Source organism: Lepidochelys kempii, chromosome 6 (assembly GCF_965140265.1).
Source record: "Lepidochelys kempii isolate rLepKem1 chromosome 6, rLepKem1.hap2, whole genome shotgun sequence".
NCBI classification, from domain to species: domain Eukaryota; kingdom Metazoa; phylum Chordata; order Testudines; family Cheloniidae; genus Lepidochelys; species Lepidochelys kempii.
Window position 1 is genome coordinate 82,516,979 of NC_133261.1, and position 22,760 is coordinate 82,539,738.

At 39.3% G+C, this 22,760-nt stretch overlaps 1 long non-coding RNA gene across 1 annotated transcript; it reads left to right on the plus strand.

The window, feature by feature from the left end:
- The first annotated feature begins 3,592 nt into the window (after positions 1-3,592).
- On the plus strand, positions 3,593-13,928 carry LOC140913879 (uncharacterized). Its single transcript, XR_012159682.1, has 4 exons — positions 3,593-4,145; positions 4,228-4,364; positions 10,258-10,302; positions 13,238-13,928. It is a non-coding gene; the product is annotated as an uncharacterized lncRNA (long non-coding RNA).
- Positions 13,929-22,760: the final 8,832 nt, after the last annotated feature.

Here is a 22,760-nt window from a genome sequence, read left to right on the forward strand (position 1 = left end):
TAGGCTAAATTCATATATACTTGATAGTTTTTTTGTCTCTTTTATTAAATAGAATTAATATTCAAAAGGCATTAAAGCTATAGGGAATTCAAAGTGCTAGATAGGTAGGCCCCCATTTTTCACATGCTCCTTTTTTTCTTAATTGACGTTGTATTTTTTTTTAAATCTACATTATATTTTTAAAGGAGCAGGCGATTTAATCAAAAGCTAAGACCGCTAGATTTTTTTTTTTTTAATCAGAATTCCCCATTGACTTCAATGGGGAGTTCTGCTTAAAAACTGTTCATACGGCATGGCCCCAGTTACTATACTACGTATTAAATTAGAGGCGTCACAGACGTTACATCTTGAGCTTATGTAAATATATGTGTATAAAAGAGATAATTTAAATATACCCACTATATATATAACTTTGTGATCATTTCCAAAACTAATTCAAGGAATAATTCTTCTGAAAGGGTTAATTTTATTTTTAAGTCAATTGGGGACATATAAATGGCTTATATTTCTATATATTTTGTATAAGGTGTTTAATTTCCGTGTTTGGCTTATATATGGATAGATATAGCTAGATGTAATACATGTGTATACATATAAAACGACAATCCTTTCCTTAAAGGGGGGAAGACGGTTCAGGAAGCATATACACTTTTAATGCTGCAAACACGTTTGCTTAAAATATGTGTAAAAGTATTCATAGTTATCAGTCAGCATATATTGTTCCTTTGGCTGTTCCTCCTCCCTCCAGCCCCCCCTCCCCCCCCCCCGCGGTTAAAGAGTCTAATAAAGATGTGCGGAAGTTGCCGTATATTACAGTGAAAGGTAGTGCTGAAGTGGTCACATGTTGTAACGGATTGCATGGCAATGTTTCATATTTTCAGAAATAATGATCAGTTTAAATGTGAAGCACTAAAATGAATCTTTTACACATTCTGCCCTCCAGCGATAAATATTCACTGGAAGCCCACTAGCATATAAAAACGTACGTACGTAAGTATCTTTCATTTGATGGAGAATTGAGCCTTTTGCTTTAAGGGGGGCAATGCTACTACTTTCTTATGCAGTACTTGAACCTAAAAAGAATCAGTTTCTTGATGAGTTTAAGAAATCCTATGAAAGCCGCAACTCTTGAAAATAATTAGAAAACTTGTGCAAAAAGGTTTACGAACTAATTGGATCCCGCAGTGAGTCCGTGGAAGACAAGTTGTTCATTTGTTACAATTGTATAGTCTGAAATGTGTTCTGCAGTAATGCAATAAGCCGGCTACTTCTCACAATAGGCCCAATGAAAAATAATCTCTATCCTGGAGATGTTATCGGCAAACACTTTAAAGAGTTGATCTTAAAAGACTGGAGGGTAGAGGGGGAAGGAGTAACAGCAAACCTAAATTCTTGAAACCAGAATATTGACGACACTGGGACAGAGAAAAAAAGATCTTCTGAAAATAAGAATTAAACAGATGTAAGCAAATCTGTAGGGAAGAGAGAGGAGTGAAAGGTTAAGGGGGAGATGGGACAGCAAGCTCTGCACATATGGGGAGATGGAGAGAAATCGCTGCAATTCAGATGAATCGTAACAGGAAGGAAAAGGTTGCTTTGTTTTAGTATAAAGGGATGATACCTCTTTGAAGCCCTCCCCCAAATGCTTCACTCTATTGCAATTTAAATTCATGCATCAAAGAATAATTGATCGCAACAACTACAAATAAAAAGACCTCGGAACAATCAAATCTGAAATTGCACTTGATCAGAAAAAAATCTGTGTGAGTTTAAACTGTTAAAACGTGGAGTCTCCGTTAGGTATGTTTTTACCTAAGCAAATTAAAAGAATGGCATCTGCTGCAGCTGACAAAGGACATGATTTATTATTTAACACTTGCAATTGGTTGCATATTGTGGGAAATTCAATAGCACGTATTTAAGGTGTTATTCCATGTGCAATCTCCCTTCCGCCCCCCCCCCCCACCCTCCCCGCTCCCGAAAACGCCGATAATGTATTGAGGATTGAAAATAGAAGCCAGATCGGTTGAAAGCATAATCTCGCCATGTCAATGTTTTTCGTGGGTTAATACGCATTAATTAGGTAAACGTAATGGATAATAATTCTGAGAAAAGGTGTTACAACTGTATTTTTATATATGCTTCCAAAAGAGAAGGTTTAAACAAGCACTCATTCTTTATGCTTTACTTAAGGTTCAGTGATAAACTACTGCCTAAGCGATTCAGGTCTTATTTACTTTTTCTCTTCCCATTGAAACGGGGGAGAGGAACATGTTTGATTTGGTAGTTTACTCAAGTTACCATATAAATATTACCTGGGATAAAAATGTCTTTCGAAGGCAAAGTACTAACGTAGTACTATATTGTAACAGGCCTATTAAGGCCCAAAATTTGTCTTGGATTTACCTCCTTCCCACCCTACAAGTTAAACCTTTTGTTCGTTCATGATGTCTTTTCACACATACATATGACAGCTTGGTATGGAATTTAAGGCTTTTTTTTTTTATCCTTCAAGCAAATAATGATGTGATCTGATATTGTTTCCATAAACTCTTGGCATGTGAACGTCTGACGTCGAACTTTTAAGAACTTTTACTGATTTTTTAAAAATTATTTATCACGTGTCAAGACATACTAGGGGCCTTTGTTGGCGTTTCCTTATTCATATTGTTTATGGGTTTTTTAGAATTAAGAAGCTATTGCTATTTTTCTGGTTATTGCACTTGTCGGTATAGTTCATATTAAAGAAACTTTCAAGTGTATTTTTACTTGATTGAGTAAATGATTGAGTGGTAATGAGCTCCGATATGAGTAGAAAACACAGCCCAAATTTATAGTGAGGCATTAAGCTAGCGTCCTCGTTTAATTTCGATATTTTCTTTAAAATATTTTATATTTCTCTAAGATATTTTATATACCATAAACTGGCTTCATTCAAATCCTAAGTGTTATGTAGAACAAATATGAGCCAAAATCATTTAAATGATAAAAAAGGATGATATAACCTACCCTAAATTCGACGGTTATTTAGATGATACCTTTAAAAAAATGTCTGACCCCTGTACAAGTTTTGGTAGGAGTATATTGTGCTCATTGTGACTCCTTTTGCATGATGATTAAGGTTTATGTCCGAAAGTATTCAAAGGGGATTTTCTTCACCTCCTCACCACCCGTTATGCGATTAGACTCAGGCAGCACTTACCCCTTCCTCAGGCAAATTTCACCGAATTCCAGTTACTCCATAGCTGAACTCAATGAGAGTTTGGCCTTGGCAGAGTCGGTGTTGAATAAGACCCATTGTTATTTTTAGTGTTTGTATTATTTTATTGGTCATAATATTTTCCTAAGGACAGAAGAATCTATAGGTGTATATATTTAAATCTATATTCATATAGGAACACAGAGTTAACCATATGGAAGCGAAGATAAACCCTTATATATGCTCTGTCTTATATACGCTACTATATATACACTACTAAATATACATAGATATTCTTTATATACTTATAGAATATATAAATATATATACACATATATAGAATATAGAAATATACAATTTATTATCTATATAATTTTTCACAATAGGTTCTGGGCAGATTTGTGTGTCCAGTGCTCTTGTTTTGAAGAATGTTTTCCTGTGGTGAAGGTGCCAGGGTAAACGGGTCAAAAAGTGGTGGAGAACTGGGTTAGCAAAAGGTGAAGGTGAAGATCATTAGAGGTTTTAGGGCTGGCTGTGGCTGTTCTGCTGGGTTTGTGTGGCTGTGCCCAGAGGGCGGAGTTCCTGCATATTCCTACCTCACCGGAGAACCTGCCCTCAACTCCACTACAGTTTATTCCAGAGAGATGGGACCCTCCAGAAAGAAAACCTGCCCAGCAATCTCAGCAAGCCTTCCCGCCAGCAGGGTAGGTGAAGTTAAAGAAAACCTCCACTACTTCTCCCTACGGGCAGATCCCTGTGATGCGAATTAAAATACATGACAGACTTCTGTCTACACATACTATTTTCCTCAACCCGAATAATAACCAGCTCGCCTGCACGACTGAAGTAGAGTTTAAAAAACACCGGTTACATCTGAACTGTTTGTGCCCAAAGTTAGGATTGTTCCTCTTCTCCCTCCCCCGCCCCCCTACTTAATTTTAACCAGGTAAGCTGCACATTTCTTCATTATTTTATAAATTCTGCCAGAAAATCTATGAGTTTATTTTTAACTTTATTTCTTTTTCTAGTTAAGAGGACTAAAGCCAAGGAAGTGACACATGTGCAGTGTTTTGTTTGGCTTTTTAAGACGCTGGGCAGACCTACCTGTACCTGCAAGAAAAGAAAGGGTGCCAGGGTGATGGCGATACTTTTTCGTGCAGACTTGGTGAGTGTACATTTTATTCCTCTGCACTGGTAAAACGGCTGTGCTCACTGGTATCAGCAATATTTACACGTAGATCTTGGGACGTGATTGATCTTTTCGATCTCACCATAAAGTAGAAGTATGCTTTAACGTGAACAATTTAATACGTGTGTTCCTTTTCCAGAATTAAAGCTGCTATTTAATCGAAGTCTTAGTAATAGATGCCGTTTCGGTGTATGTGCTGGAGGGGAGGTGGGGGTGGACTGTGTTTCTAAAAAGTAAAAAATAAAATAACAACATTTAACTTTGGGGTTTTACAAATAGGGATAGGTTTTTCGCGGGCGGGGAGTTACGCCTTTCGGGTATAGTGAAAATATTGTTAAGTTTCCGAAACGCACAGGAAGCTACTCTTGTCAAAAATTATATGAGAACAAAGATGGAGACTTTTAAAATAATGTATATAAAACTAGCATCGCCTTTCCTCTGGATATACCAGCAGGCAAACGCTTGCCCCCAGAAATGGAGAGTGAATCACTTAACAATTTCAAGCTCCACTCTAGAGATTGAGGGGTTTTTGTTTTATTTTATTTTATAATAGATCAAGGCATTTCTGCTCATCTTTCCCCCTCCCCCCCCTAAAATGCTGTGCCCCTGCGTGCCAGAGATATTGAGATTTTAATCTATTTAGGTGCTATACTTTGTAAAACGAGAGGGTGGTGACAGTATTGTCCTGCTCGATCTATGGATTTGACAAACTTGATCATATCTCCAGGGGGAAAAAAAAAAACCCTGCTTCTAGACTGACTGAAGTTCTGGCTTTTATGCCTTAGAAACGGTTGGGGGTGGGGGGGGGGGAGAACAATACACCTTGCCCGCCTCCATTAATGATTTTAATTCCCTTGTTCCGCAATTTGTAATCTCATGAAAATAATTATTTTTAATACACCAATTTAAGTTACCAAAACGCAGTGAGATAAGACACCTGCTGAAGGTAATCAGAGCAAATGGTAATGAAGTATTGAGGGGTGGATCTCCCCATTCACATTGCTGGAAATGGAAGCCGTGTACAGTTCGTTTTCCGGGGAAATTTATATACAAAGCATGACTTAGCTTTCAAGAGAGTTGACAAATTGTTGACAGTTTGGCAGAAACCTGCCTATAGATTAAATTGGTTCCTTAAGGTATAAATAAGACATTTGTTGATTTCTTTACAAATGAGTTTGGATTTAGAAATCTATAGGTTTATATATTGGTGCTTATATCGATATGCTTCTATCGGTCACTATAGCTATCTCGGTCGTTCATCCAGTGCAAAGCTGCTGAGAGGGAGACAGCAATAGGGATAGCCACAGATGGTTAGATCGAGAGGTATATAGATATAGCTATCGCGATGGATATGCTACGCTTGCCGTCCTCAGAAACAATGTGAGCAGTGAGGAGTCTGCCGTGCCTGGGAGCTGCTCTCAAAGCAGCAAGGTGAGGGCGCTCTTGTCAAACAGGAGAGCTGGAGTTCCTTGCTTGTCACACACATACAGGTTCGATTTTCAGGTGCCAGAGAAAATGAATGTAGAGCAAAGCCATTTAAAAAAAAAAAAAAAGTAGATTCTTAGTGTTTACACAGTGCCTGTTTCAGATCTCAGCACTTTATCTGCCAGTTGCTAAAACTTTGTTTTCCCTGTGGTAGACATTTTTAAAAGGATTTTGCCCCTTTCTCTTTCCTGTTCCTCACCAATTTGGCAACGACTCACAGTGATTCGGCTGATCTGCTTCTCAGGCAAAGTTTACATTTGCTTTAACGATACATACCGTTCGGTGATCGCAGCTGGGGACGGGTCGTGTTGGATTTTTCCTGTGAGCTGACAACAATATGGGAATCGTGTATTAAAGCACAAAACCCAAGCAACTGCCTTCTTGCCCCTTTTACAATGCCATTTAACAGAACACAGCATCTGAGGAAGTCACCTCAATAAAACACTGGAGAAATGTTACAGATATCAGTGTTTTAATTTAACGAAAGGATTATCAAAAACATCTTAATGGTGTATACATATAATTACCTCGCCAAGGCTATCAAATAAAATAGGAAGCATTTTTTCTATTATTAATGAGCAAAGTGGAGATATACTATTAAACGTTTTTATTAATAATAATAATAATAATAACAATAAATTAATTACTAATAATTCTGTGGATGAGTGCCAGGACACATTACAATACTTAAAATAGGATTCCTTCTGTTTATGCCTAGCTGTTCTTAATTCTAGCGGACAGATTTAATTAATTTAGGATATACGGTCACACATGAGGCTGAAAAAAACTTACATTTGTCGTCCTGCACTAAAAATATTAGTAAATAACTCCAATAAAGTTAACTGAAAATTGCTGCTTAATGTTAAGACTGATATTAAGTGCATTCCTCATTCAAGCGAATCTGACTCATTCAGGTCAATAGGGGTTTGGAACTGCAAAGAAGGCAGGGACCCGACGGGCTGTTGGTTTTATTTTCTGTTGCACTGCATTCAGCAGATATCCTTTGCACGGTGACATGAGCCGGATCTGCCGAAGTCTTGTGGAACAGGAGCTGGTGGACCTCCGACGGTTTTTCTCGGGATTCTGAGCTGAGTCGGAAAAGTTGAATTCTATAGGCGAGACCCTGGCTAAATTCCCGGCTGACTTCAAAGGGGCCAGGACGTCCACCCAGAAATGATCTGATAGAGGGTATTTAAGGTTAAACGATCGATTACATTCATCATATACAATGGCAGATAAGGTTGCCTTTAACGGCCAAAAAAATCGTGTTAGGATCTGCACATAAAAAAAAGTCACATAATTTTTCAGTGGATTCGAGGAGAGGCTCAAACCCTTTTTTTAAAAAAAAAAATTGTAACCGCATGTAAATAGTTAAACCCTGCTGTTAAAATTCGCGTTTTCCAAATGGCTACAATATTTTCGAGAATTTAATAGGAGTAATACACACCCCGACTGCCCTTTTCAGGTAAAAAATCTCAGTGATGTTACAGCAAAGATGGCATTACCCTCCTTTTTCTCCCTAGGTGCGCGCGCGCACACACACACACTTCCAAACAGGCGTGTCAGTTCCACCAAGGAGACTCTTTAACTGAATATGTTAACTAAACAAAAGCTGAAACAATTATATGCTGACAGATTATTAGAGGAATCTGTTCAAGGGAATAAATGCAGATCTGATTAAATGTATCAGATAATAACTAATATTTGTTCATGCTATGGCTTGTAGCTGATTTTCAAATGCTATAGTGGTTAGAAAACCTAATTTTGTTCTTCTGAATGCACTTCCGCTGTGTGTGCGTCTTGAAGGGAGAATCTCAGTGACATGAAATGGAAATTGTATTTTTGTTATCAGACGTTAGGCATTAATGGGAAACACACGTGAACCGTATCAAAATTGCATTGAGCTAAAGTGTCAATGATCTTTTAAAAGAAATACATTCCACTGCTTTGGGAAGATATTCTGATTGTAAATATTGGGGTACATTTTCAGCATGAAAATTCTTAAATCTGCATTAAGTAATCATGTTATTATTTCCATAGCTGCTTATTCTATTTTGGTAAAGTTGTCTACTTCTGGAAAAATCGGAAAGCCACCTTTTCTGTCAGATTATGAATATAATTTATGACAAGATGGAAGGGTAGGCGTTATTAACACTATTTTTGATGATTAAATCGGTGGAGTTAAAAAAACACTAATGATTAAATATGGATACTGCAGATTGTAAGTTGGAACAGCAAAATCGATTGTCTCTTCATCAATAAGACAAATGTTGGCTTGCTTCCTATTGATTAGTGTGTTTATTTAACCAGAGGTTTAGGTATTTACTTACATATTTCGGTTTCTTTATCTCCTGATTATTATACCAGGTTGGTTTGAAAGAAAGAGCTTATACCGGGAAACACACTTGACAGATCCATTTTTAGCAAACTTGATAGTGGATTATTGCAATCCAATAAATTTAACAAATTACTTATACATGCTTGCTTTTGGAGCAACTATGAAACTGTTCCAGATTAAAACCTCTTGTTGCATTCAGGGTTTTTGCTTTGAAATAAAGATAAATTATGTTTAGATACTTTTTTATTTAAAAAATAACCCTTTTAAATAAATGGTTTGGTGGAACTGAAGACATTACACGGGAATCATACTTTGGCTTTATTTCCCCACTCTCTCCCTTCCTTTAAGTCTAAATATGATCCTAGCAATACAGTAGCCTCAGGAGTTTTCTAACAGATAGAATTTCAGAATCTAGGGTTATATGAATATATAAATCAGACATGGGCTGATTTAAAAAAAATCTGCATTCAGATATCACAGTCGTACAATATAGTGACAAGATGCTTTAAATACCTTTGCGTCTTCATGTTTTAATATATTAAAAAGGTGTTGAGGTTATTCAGGTGAACTCTTTCAATAATTGGAGCATCATAGATTGAAATGGGTCTTTTTTTAAATCTACATTTTAAATGAACATTAAGATACATCCGATGAAGTGAGCTGTAGCTCAGGAAAGCTTATGCTCAAATAAGTTGGTTAGTCTCTAAGGTGCCACAAGTACTCCTTTTCTTTTTATTAAGATACAGTAGCATCTTGTTTTGCGGCTGTTTCGGGAGATACAGTGACGTTTCAGCCCTGTTTGCTATACTTTCCTATAATTCAGGAATGATAATATTACAAACGGCAATATTATTCCGCTCACAAATACCCATTCCACTCTATCGTTAAGGAAAAGCTGTAAAGAAGCAGTGTAAAAACGTAGTCACTGAGGAGGAATTATTCCTGTGGTAGTCATCAGATCATTATAGTCCACAATAAGAAAGGAGCCAAAACATTTTAACCGTGAAGATAATTAACTGTTGGAACAATTTACCAAGGGTCATGGTGGATTCTCCGTCACTGGCCATTTTAAAATCAAGATTGGATTTACACACACACACACACACACACACACACACACCATTTCTGTGGGGGAAGGGGGGGAGTTCTATGGCCTCTGTTGTACAGAAGGTCAGACTAGATGACCATAGTGGTCCCTTCTGGCCTTGGAATCTGACTCTATTACAAGAAGGAATTATTTATTTTGCATAGGTGGTGAATTCATACCTTTCCCAAGCTGTGTTTCAACTTATCTACCCCAAAACTGTCATTAACATCTGTAGGTAATTTTCCTGTTTGTCAGAAGAGTGTTTAAGGGTAAGCATTATAATATCAATACTGTTCTAAAGGTTGGGAAATGAAACCAATGTGGGATCCTTTGTTTATGATCCTGCCTAGCTGTCAAATCGCAATCTAAAAATATTAGTGCTTTTTGACTTTGAACAACTGCTTTCTTGCAACTTGTAGATGTAAAATGCCAGCGCATCAGATGATCGCATAGATAATCTCCTCCCGCTCTCTTTCTCTGGTATAGTTGAAGGTATATTCTTGAATCTTATAGCGTTAAGTCTTTCCTGTGAATGAACTAGAAAACACTCGACAGGTCGTGAATAATCGTTTTAATGAGTGTGTAAAGCGTGCGACGGGGTGCACGGAGCTGTCGGGTTAAACAAACAACTTGTACCCTGACGAAATCTGATTGTTAAAGTGCAAAGTGGTGTCAGTCCAATTTCCATCCCAGTCCTAAAAACCACAGATCTAAGTCGCGGGAGTCCAATTTTCCCCATTAAAGAAAAATAACAATATTTTCTGAACGCAAGTGTGATCTTCTTTAATGTTAGTCCACTCCTTACTGAACAAAAAGACCATTTGCAAACCATAAAGGTATCAAGGTTCTTGATTTGGTTTTGTCTCACGGAACAAGTTAACAAGTTTATTTTTGACATCTTACTAGAGATTATCTGATCGATGTGGTAAATATTTTCCCACTTTTTTGTTTGTTCACAGATCATTCGAGGTAAACATGGGGTTAACTGGATCTTAATAACTGAGGTGGGTAACATTGTATTGAACTAAGATTATAGCTATTAACATTTGCGAGATGTTTGCATTTCAGGTAGGTTTTCTAGCAAAGGCAGGGACCGGAATTGGGTTTAATTAAGATGGAGATACTATAATATTCAACTACAGACACTTTGTGAATACTCAATATCCAAGTCATCAGCTCCCAGGAAGACAACTGTCAGTAAAATTTTGTGGAAAGAGATAGAGACTAAAAACTGAGGGGGAAATATTGCAGGTGTTTATTATTTTTAATTATTATTCTTTTATTTAACAATAAAATAATTAATAACGATTAATAATAATTACAATATAAATAACAACCTCCAGATAACTCAGAGCATCCGATATTCTCAGGAGAGACTGAAAGGTTTGCCTATGTTTGGGATGCTCAGAGTTCTACTCTGCTTTTCAAAGAGAGCCCCTTTATTTACTCAGAGAAAACCTCTCATCAAAATCAAATGGACTTTTACCTTTATTATTAATCAGCATCACCATCATCATAAGCTTATTTTTACGGCAGCTAACGCCTTCAAAGTGGGCCCACATGGGCCAGACCCTGAAAATCCTACTGAAGTCAGGATTTGGTTTGAAAATACTAAGTGCCGGTCCACTCAGAGGAATACATAAAAGCGAATCCTTGAAAGCAACCCAAATGGAAAATCAAACCCGTTTTTAAATTCCCAGGCTACACGTCTCTATTTAATAGTTTTTGAAGAATTAGGTTAATACAAATCAACTATATACATATCTTTCTATCTCTATATATTTTGCATGCATATAAGTACAGATGTGGGGCCTGATCCTCTGTCCACTGATATCATGGAAATTTTGCCTGTGACATCAATGGGATCAGGATCTGGCCCTTTTATCATTTTGTATGGACATGCAGATGGCCTGATGACAGTATTTTCACATGTTGATTCCAGCCTGGTATTTCTATACTTCGAGTTAAAACTCTAGATTTATTTCAACAGGATAATTCGGTACCGAACGCAGGGATGTTGTAGGTATTAAGGAAAGTATATACATTGCCTTCTTGTCCTAAACGCAGTAAAACTTATCTTGGGTCGGTGCCATAGAAATCACTGTCAAAACGCCCATAGATTTCAGTGGCATCAGGTTCGACCCGTTTTCCAAACATTTATAACTAATGCACCGTACGATCACACAGGATTGAGGGAATGAAATCTGAAGAATATCCTATACAGTGAGCTATCCTTTGACAAACGCGGTGTTCGAATGTTATGATTCCATCGATTGTTTTAAATAATTAGTTTACTCCGGCCACCCGCATGATGCAAATTGCAAAAATCCAATCTCTGTGTAGTTCTACCATTTAAGGGTCTTCTCCTCTGTTTCCTGCGCACCCATTGGGGTCAATGGGAGCTAGGGTTCAGAGATTAATTGCTCACGAGAAAAGGAAGACACATTATTCACAGAATAACACGCCTGGCACAGACAAACATAACATTCTGCTACTTTCTGCTAGCCCTGAATTGATCCTGACAAAGAACCGAAAACAAACAATGGCTTCTTATGTTTTCGAAACATTTTCATTTTTAACAAAAAATGTTCTCAAAATGTTTACTTTGTGTAATACGCACCTACACCGTTCGTCCAGTAGTTTAGGTAATAAATAAGGTTGTCTATGTGTAACCCTTTAAAAAGCAGTGTCTGTATCATCCACCATATAGGCTCTCTATATAATCCTGTTTCAAATGTACAAACACACACGATACGAGGTTGTGTGTGTTTGTGGATCTACTTCTCAGAAGAAATGCACTATCAAAACACTAATTATATTTGAAAGGGAGCCGATTATTTGTCTGAGAAAGAATTACATCCTTGAATGTATATTCGGCACAGATCTCGTCTCCTGTCTGCAAAAAAGGTTGCAATTGTAGATCTGTCTCAAACGATGTACCCTAAAATGCAGGAAGGTGTATCACATTTCAGTTGTAGAGAAATGTGAGATAATCCATTTCTTTTACACACATCTGTAGGATGGTCGTTAAGGGAATGTTGAAATCGACATGCAGTTGCAACGGGAACGTGTTAAGAACATACATTCGTGTTCTTTACTACCGCGTTCTTTACAACGCTTTTAATATATAGACACGGGAATGATCCCAGTTAGTTATTAAACACTGTAACTCACCAGAGTTTTGGCCTACAAACCCTGTTTATTTTTTTTAAAATGCCAAATTTGACATGCACATATTACTTTAGCTTGTAATTAAACTCTACCAACGGTGTGAATCATCAATGGTACTTTTTAGATTGTAAATTTATTTACTGGGTTTTAAATGATTAATAACCCGATTAAACAGATTTCCTCGTCTCGCTAAACTTGTGCTGCGAATAATAATGATGATGACGACTCTTTCTGAATACTAGCTGTAGCAGGGAATCTTGAAATCCATTTATCTGAGTATATTTTGTTCTGGTCTTTTTCAAGGTACTGCTCCATATTCCTGCTTTTTTAGTTCTTCCGCAACGCCAGGACTGGTAGTTACTGATGCGAGTCCTTAATCCAGATTCATAGGCTGGATTATTTTCATGTTTAGGGTGACGGGAGAAGGCGATTTGTCCCTAAAATGTACTAACTAGTGAGGCCACGGAAGACCTGCTTAGCATCTGGGCTTCAGGAGATGGGTACTTTTCCCCTTCAGAGTGGTTCCCGGATCATCTTTCTTTGGCTACCGGAAAATGCCAGTGGGTTGACGGGGCTGTGGAGAGCTCGCCATAGGCGTGAGGCAGACGGTGCAGTGTATAGTGCGTTACTGTGTGTGGCTATTTCTTGGCTGTGTTCTCTACCACTGAATGCATCCGATGAAGTGAGCTGTAGCTCACAAAAGCCTATGCTCAAATAAATTTGTTAGTCTCTAAGGTGCCACAAGTCCTCCTTTTCTTTCTACCCCAGTAGGTATCTTTGGAGGAAGAAGGTGACATGAAGAGGCGCGTCTGACAGTCAAAGTGGGGGAACTGTCCGGGAGAAGGACACGTGATGAATTGGGAGCTGCGTGGTCACGGTGCAAAGGCAGAATAGGACAGTGTGCTGGTACCAAACGCTTTCCCCCCACCCCCCCTTACCTCTTGAACAATAACGCAAAAAGAATTGGGGGGAGGGGAAGAGAGATGGGGGTTGGGAGGAAGAGCTCGGAGGAGTTAGTGGCTGTCTAGAGTGTAAACACGAGCCCATCATCTCCTCGGGAGGAGGGGAGTCTGCTTTTGTCAAACCTGCTAGTGTCTGGAAGATAAAGGCAAAGAGGCCACTGGACCAGCCTGAGATTCTGCCTTGAAATCTGGACCCAAAATGATTCAAAGGACAAAAAAAAGGGGGGGGGGATAGTCTTAAAATCTCCCAAGCAGGCAGCTGTCCGGGGTTAAGACCGGTTACTTGATAATTGCCTTGATACCGCAGAGAGGAAAGGCTGCCGCAGAACGCGAGGGGGGAAACGGGTTTAAACAATATCTGATTCCTTTCGTAACTTGCTGCAAGGCTCAGTTCTGCTGCAGCCCAGGCAGCTCTGGAGGTTGTGGGGAGGCTGGCGATGTAAATGTTGTAACTTCTCGGATTGCGTGTGACTCTGAGCGGTATTGCCATGATTACAATAAACACTTTAAAATCGACTAAACTAGCTCCTTCGTCCGTCAGCAAAGGTCGCTTCGAGTCTCGAATACAATACTGTGGAATAGTCTAAGCGAAACGTGGCTCTGCAAAAACACTTCCCTTGCCAATCTCCCAGTGACTGGGCACACCCTGGCTCTCGGAGTTCTATAAACGACGCCGTCTTTCTATCAGTTACCAACAACAGGTTAAAATTCACTTCGACCCCCTGTGTTCGTGGGAAGTGTGAGTGAGGGTCGGCGTGTGCTGGGGGAGGGGAGGAAGGGATCTGTTGCAATGAGTTCGTTTTGAATCTGCACCCAGACCCGTGTATCTGACCACGGACAGTCAACTCCAGTTTTGGTCTGAAAACATATTCGAGAGAGCTCAGTGGGGAGAGAGAGCGAGCGAGCCAGATCCCTTCATTTTACTGGAAGTCTGTAGTATGCGGAGATCTGTACTACAACCAGACCTGATGTGACTATGTCTACGGTTTCTTTTGCTACCTAGCCACATCTCTTATATTTAAAGGAAAGAAATAACGTTCCCTATGAATAATGACCCGGGGCGGCAGCCAGTACGGGGAAAGTGAATGGGGATGGAATTAGGGATAGAGCAATGTCCTGCCATAACTGATGGTAACACAAATTAAACAAGTATTATTGGGTCATACCATCCTATCAGTGCTGACCCCAGCAGGGAACGAGGTGCTGCTGTTCAATGGGGAATTTTGTTTAAGTGCTTATGACAATAAATGGCCCATTGCTATTAAAATAAAGGGGCGGTTGGGTTTCTAACAGTTGTATTTTTAAAATATTATCTACTAGGGCACCTGTGACAGCTAAAAAATAAAACTGAAGAAAAAAGGGATTCACATCTAAACAATAAAAATAAAATGTCTTATAGAAGAAAGCTAAGAATGGTAGCGAGATAAGTGAGAGAGCTCTGTGTCCAAGGAAAACCAGACTTAGTCCACTATACCTAATATACAGAGTTAGCCAGTGTGTAGGATATACAAATAAACATCACAAGAAGATGCAGTTATCCCTGTGGAAATCAATACAGAACTTGGTTTAAGGTACAATCTGCAAATGATTATTTGTATATTGTATATTTGTAAAATAGATTTGTATATTTTTTGCTATCATTTTATCGGGAAATTATAATTTTGTTGATTTCCTCCTTTTGGATTTCGCCTCCCTTTTTAGTGCACAAGAAACTGATTCTGTTTACAGTACCCACCACATTGTTTAATTACAAGAGACAGTGAACGATGCAGGGAAGGGAATGTTTCAGATAACGCTGATGAACGATTTCCCAGATATTTAAATTTACAACGTTTGTAGCTGGATAATAAATTGTAAGGATGTAATATTCTAGAGGGGAGCAAAAGGAAGGCAGATGATACACAAAGTACAGAATATTTAGGGACCATCTAATGACTGATGTTTACTATTTGTAAATTGTAGCCGTTGTTTGTAATAGGTTTCTCTTTTCTAACATGTCTCTTTATAAGGAAAGAAAGATGTGTCATGTGATTTGGCGCATTGCGGACAATAATGTTATTAATTAAGTTTTCTATTGAAATATATAACATTTAAAAGAGGCATGCTCAGAAGCAAAGGCTTTTAATTTATCCTTCTGGTAAACGATGTTATTTGGAGTAGAATTCCAATAGCTCCTAGCCCAAAGCAATAATATCTCCAGAGAAATGAGAAAACGAAACAGTACCACGCTAAAGCCCATCTACATTTTCAGCAAAGCAGGAAAAACTCTTGCAATTGATGCTATACTCTAACGGCAACAAACTGCTCGGCCTAAATGAGTATTAAACCGCCCCCAAATCAGCGACAGCGTGGCTTTGTCAAAATGAAACATGTAGGATTTCGAAGCTTTCCTAACCAGAGCTATTTCAGACACAAGCTTCTTTCGCTGATGGTGGGATTTTCTTTTTTCCTACACGGGAAATGTGTAAAAGTAACCAAAGTGCTCTTTTGTAAATTACCAAAATGTAGTCTTTTGTTGTTGTTGCACTCACTGCTCCAGTTTTGTGAAGCCCGGGCTGCACTTTCACATCGTGTCATCCTAGAGGCAGCCCCTAAATCTAGACTGAAACAACATTTTTATCCCGTCATCAGACACGCAAAAAGGAAAAGTAATACATTTGATCTCCTGGAGCAAAAAGAGCGAGATACTGTAGCCTCCAAGCCTCTTTCAAACACTTCAGCGACTAGGAATGGGGGTGGGGGGGAGGAAGGGGTGTGCATTAAAAATGATAAAATAAAAACATGATATGAAGATATATTTACTGTCAGCTGAGAGCCAAAACATTTATGCTCCCACGCTTTTTTGGAGCAAATAGGAACTTAAGTGATGCATTTTAATTATGTTAAGAAAATAACCCAGGGTCTCTTTTTTTCCGAGTCTAAATAAATAACAGAGTGTTCTGTACTGATGATGTCTGTAACTGGTGATGTCCTCGCATATGCAACCACTACTGTGAGCTCTGAGAACCTGGGAAGAATGGGGTGTTACTGGCAATTTATGAAAGGAACTATCCATTATTTGTGGGTTTGCTGAAACAAAACCGTGCAAAGGCTTTTCTGACAGTCTGAGAGGTGAAAAGGGGGCCAATATTTTCCTAAAGCTATGGACCGGGATGATGTGTGTCTAATCTCACCATTGTTTTAATCCTGGAGTGAGGAACGATTTTCTTTCTTTCTTTCTTTCTTTCTTTCTTTCTTTCTTTCTTTCTTTCTTTCTTTCTTTCTTTCTTTCTTTCTTTCTTTCTTTCTTTCTTAAATGGGTTTTAGACTCCTTTAAATGGTGGGGGAAAGGGTAGGTGTTTCCCTGATACACAGGGAACTGGATGCCCTGCAGTCTCCCAGATCATCTTGAGATTTTTTTTTCTCTCCCTGGTCTAACCTCTGACAACTTTCTCACTGCATACAATGTGTGTCTAGTTTCCAGAAGATTGTTGAGACCTTTCAGAAAGGGAAAGGTACTCAGCAAAACCATTCCTTACTCCATGGGGGGTTGGGATGGGGGGGGGGGAACCGCTTCAATTAAAAGTGGGATACATTTGAAGGGGGAGTTCTCTAGGCAAACTACTTTCTTCTTCCTGCGACTTCAAGACTTTGGAATCAAAGGGCCCAGAGGTTCTACATCGGCGTCTGTGTCACAAGCCAAAAGGATGCAGAAACTGGAGGGGAGGGAGTGATGCTTAGATAGGAAATGTCAGCTGGTTCCAACTCTTTATTTGACCACAAACAAGTGTTTGTGGTGATCAGGTGGAGGAAGAGAGGTATGCATACAGAAGAAGAGTGGGAAGGAAGAGGAAAGGGGAAGGATGGAAGAACCCGGGCGGCAGTGAAAGTCAGAAACGGGGCTGTAAGGTCAGGGTGCTTAAGCGTCCTCAGCTGAGATAATCAGTCCCCAGAATGCAGCAGGCCAGAGCATGTAGTGCTTGGCCAGGTGACACCAAGAGCTGGAGCTGATCAGTGGCCCGCATGGTCCAAGCTCTAGCCGGACTGCTTGCTGACTGCTTCCGGCCGGTAGCAGCCCAGGAGGCTTCCCAGACTTCCCTATCATCCAGCTCAATCCTCCTTAGATTTACTGCTGCCTCTACAGGACAGTTTAGTTTGTCCTCAGTCTTCCTTGCACCAGCTCTTCCGTTCCGGAGCCTAAAGAGCTCCTGGCTTTTGTAAAACCCTTGACCCCTTTCCTGAATTCTCCCTTAGTAGTTCCCTCACTTTTCTCCTTCTCCTGAGACTCGGGGCTAATCCACATTCTTTCTTCTTCCTCCCTGCCCCACCCCCGCTGCTGTGCTCTGGTGGTCCTGGAGTATAACTAGGGGGAATGGGATAACATACAGAAAAGGAAGAAAATAGGTTTGACTATTCACGAAACATGCCGTAACTAGGAGATGTGTCAGGCTGCGAAAAGTCTTCTAATGTGAGTCTGGGAAGCCCTGTGAATGCAATCATTTAATGCTGGACTGGCCAAAACTCTGGAGAATAATGTACTCTGTCCTTGTACTGGCAGGCGAATGGAGGAGGTGGCCTCAGAGTTTCCTGCACCTGAAACATCTATCAGTCTATGATTTTGCAAAAGCACAAACCTATTCAGTACATTAGTTGGATGTTCATGCTAGATACATCAGCATAAACTCTATTCAGGTATTGTGGCAAGAAGTACCATATCAGAACCTAGATAGTTCAGAAATGGTATCAGCAAGGACAGAGTTAGCACTGTTGAATTTTGACTGTTATCATTAAACTTCAGAGGTAACATCCCAGGACCAGTGAAAGGGCCCATTTCAAGTTTTTTGCGGAAGTAGTGTTTGAGGCTGGCAGCCTCTGGAATCAGGAAGAGGGCCCTGCCTTGGTTTACATTCAGAAGGTCTCCCCTTCACAGGGCTAGAAACTAATTTGTTTTTTAAACTAATAGAATCTTACGTTCTGCATAAACTAGTGAGACCTTTGGGGAAGTGGCCCATTCCAGCTCACTTCAAACCCTACCTTTATACCTGAAACAAGCAAAAGCCATCACTTTCCTTGTCCACATCCAGTTTTTAACATTCACGAGTGGCTCCTTTGATGTAAAGCAACCTTCACACTGGGTGTATGCAAGCACACCATAGGCAGATGCTTTTAGTTTCCTAGGGACAACACTTCTCCTGGCAACTGGCATATTATCATTCATTGGGCCTTTCATTAATGTCTTTCTGGTCCAGATTTCCAAAGATATTTAGGCACCTAAAGATGCTGGTAGGCACATAGTGGGATTTTTAAAAGTTAGGTACCCATCTCCCATTGATTTCAAGAGTTAAGTGCCTACTTACCTTTGAAAATGGTCTAATTACAACTGATGAATTAGAGTTCATACTTGGTCTGATCCAGCATTTCTACATGGGCAAAAGCTCATTGACTTCAGTGATCCTCTTTTTCCGCTACATGGACTGCAGTATCATGTCCGCTGTATGTAAATAGCAGACCCCACTATAAGACATTATGAGGCTACTGTAGATAGACCGTGGAAAGAATGTCACGCCTGATTTCTAGCAGGTGAGAAAAGTGGCGTGTTTGTGTACATGAAGGAGTAAGCGGAAGCTGAGCTGAATGATTAGGTGGGAAAACCATAAAATTCATATTGTATTCTTGTTTTCTTCTGTGTAATATCTGATTTTGCTGACACAGGACTGGTGGAAACAGAACTGGAGCTCCCTCTGATGTCATAAGTGTTCATGCTGTTCTTCTTAGACCCAATATTCGAGTCCTTCCCCACACTTCAGAACTCCCTGTGGCTCCAGGACTGAGAGCTTTCTTCACCCAGCTACCCAAAGCAGAGAGCTAGCAAGTTTTAGATGCATTTCATTGATCCCCTGGATCTTGTTGCTCTTGGCCTCCAAATGGCTTGAAGAGGAGAGAGTGCAGGAACCATGTGTCAAGCTGGAGCTGCCAATTGCCGAAGTGCAGGGCAGCTTCTTCTTCCTCAGCGTATAGTTTGCAGCACTGGAGCATTAAAGGAAATACGATATTGTAATGATGTAAACACTGAACATTCTTCCAAAGCAATGAGCTAATTTAGAAATGATGGTGGCTTAATGAGGTAAGCAAACCTGCAGAAATGGATCACTGGCAGTTCTTGGAACTTCCCTTTACATGACATTAATAACAATCACTGTGCTCTGGGCCCAATGCAATGGTTCTTAACTACCCATACTGTATGTTATTTCAGGCTTTACACACTACACACCCACCTTAATATCCTGAATTGTCACTTCTGTGCCCCTTCCACTCATTGGTGTGTGATCTAACCTGTAGTTACATTTGGGATACTGCATACCTCTGTATCACTCCATTATGGATTGGATGCAAATATGAGGCAGCAAACAGTGGCTGGTACAGTTGAAGTCACCGTCTAGTAGACCAGGTGTCTGAAGAAACGGTATCATTGGCCTAGTGAGCTGAAGAAGCGTCTGAAAATAGAAGCGTCTCTGTCCAACGGTCAGATAAGGGGTTGAATAGGCCTGCAACCTATATTTTATGCTATTTTTCAACCTCAGCTCTCCACAGACTGAAGGTCTGTAGGTTAGTGCATATTTTGAAGTGCTTGCCACCAGAAGACATATCTCCTAATTTAATAAAGGATGCTTTGGAAGTTGCTAAGCAATTTATAGAAAACTTGATATTTAAGAAGCTCATTTGTTTGTGTAAATCCAAGGAAAGTTGCATATTAGTAGCACATTGTGTAAATAACAAAGAAATGTACACTGGAAAGGGAGTAGTTCATTTTAATACTTTTTTGTTTTGTTTTTTGCTTTCTGTGTTTTGCAATTAAAACCACTTTAATTCTCTGGTGGAGTTTCATCAAGTATTCAACAAACGTTATTTATGTATAAAACTTCAACAGACTATTGAGTATGCAAAAGAAACAAAGGGAAAAATGAAGCAGGTTTGTCTTATGGTATGTGTTTATTTTAACCTTTCTTCTTCAAAAATCCTATCTGCTAAGTACTTTTATCAGACACTAATTATACTCTTTCTAAAAAGAATTTTTCCAACACCCTTCAGTGCCTACACCCTTTAATCATATCTCATTACATCTACCTAATCCATCTCTTTTTCACATTGCCAGGGCTCATTAACAGTTTTAAAAGCCAATCTTGGACATTATCATTCTCTGCTATAGAATTACAAATTGTACCAATAATATTTTATTCTGAAAATGATGGACAGTTCCAATTAGGACTCATATTATTTGGTGATATTTAAGCATCACAGGAAAAATTAACTTTTAACATATATTAGACTAACAGAAGTAAAAAGTTCATATTAAAAAACTACACAGCACTTTTCCCAAGAAGCTATTTTTAGAAGCTGTTTTAGCAGTGGATCAACAATCACTTTGAAGGGAAATGATCCTTGACTAACATTTAGCAGATATTGTGCTTCATGGATGTTTGATAGGCGATACATGTGCCATCTAGTAAACAGCATGGGTAATCCAGAGGATCTCTGTTTGTGCGTGAGTGGAAAAAATAAAAGATGAGGCCAACAAATGGCCTTCATTCCTATGCTAAGTGCGTGCCTTACATCATTGCACTATGAAAAGCTTACAGAAAATGTCTCTACTGTGGTGTTAGCTAAAGTGGAATGATTAATGCTTGATGAATAATTGATCTGGTGAATTTTGCCTCTATTTCTGATCTCGAATTGTCTAGATTGCAAAATTCTTCACTGTATTCATCACTGAAAATTATTCGTAAATCACTTCACTGAATAATCCTAGGTCTGCAGATCCTTCAAGAAAAGTTTCTTGTGAATTTTTTCAATTTACACCCTTCTAGTTAATCACATAAATCACATGGTATTGTTTGTGTTCCTCTATTTCAGGATTTATGCAACTAACACAGTGTGCATTAGGAATTGTGAATATTACAACTGAATATATAGGTCAGAGATGTGCCAGTTTATACCAGCTGAGGATCTGGTCCATGATTCACAAATAACACTTCACTGATTAGTTACATAAATCATCCAACCATGGAAAATTAAAAATACTTGTGTACCTAAACAACACATCACAGATTTGGACTGGTATATTTTATTGTAATTTTTACAAGTCTCAATTTGTGCTGTGTTGGTTAGTTACATAACAACTAATTGTTTCTGTTCCCTGATTGGATGACTTAAATAAGCCAACACAGTATGTATTACAAACTGTAAATGTTACAATCATATAGACAATTTGAAATTTGCTTTTGGTGAATAGCCAAACATTCAAGCTAAAAATTCATTTCCCCAAGGATTTGTGCTTGCAGAGCTCAGATTTAAAAAAAAAGAAGAAGAAGGTTATGACTAGAAATGTCCAGAGGACACTGATTCTCTTTTGCAACAATGAGATTTCAAAAATTGTTTTTGTTCTGCACCGGAATACAAAGCATGCACACATCCACAGGGGAAGAAAATTACATTTTAATTAATGAGTAGCTCTTACCCCTTTACTGATAATATACTTAATAGATGCTTTATTACATTGAAGGGAAAAGTAAAATTAGATGACAATTTTAAGATTGTGAAGAGATCAAATCCTCTTATTTAAGCAGATATAAGGAGTACATTGAAACATGCATATAGTAGAACATTATTGCATTTGCACTGATTCAACTGAGTGTTCCCATACACTGCGTCCTGACCCACCAGTGGGCCATGGGAAGGTTCTAGATGGGTGGCCACATTGAGAGCCCGATTAACCCACCATTGCTTAGGCAAACATACTCTTCTCCCAGACTGGTGTGGAGGAGAGGCCTCGGTCAGGGTGAGGCTGAAGACTGAGCTTGTGCTTCACTCTCTCCACAGTGGCAGCTCCCATCCTGTGGGGCTGGGCCATGGGGTTGGGGCTGGGGCTAGCTCCTCTATTCATTGTAACCTGGCATATGGGATTACAGCACCACCCCGGTTTGGCCTGGTGGTGCAACCCTGTGTGCCAGGTTGCAACACTCAGAGCAGGGAGCTGGGCCCAGCACCACAGCACAGGAGCTGCCATTGAGGGGTCCGTGAGGGGCAGGCTCATTCTCGCCCCTCCTCTGTGGCCTCCCCTCTATGCCAGCCCAGGATTAGGGTTATGGTGCCAGAGAGGTGGGTGCATATATTTAATGATGGGTTGCAAAAAACAAAACAATATGCAATTGGTGTGGCACTTTAGTAAAACATTTGGGTAATTTACATTTCTTTTAGCTTTTCCATTGCAAGTGTCTTTTAAGTATTTGTAACTTCACTAGAAACATAACCTCCTGGATGAAATTAGTATTGCAAAGTGTCAACCAGAAAAC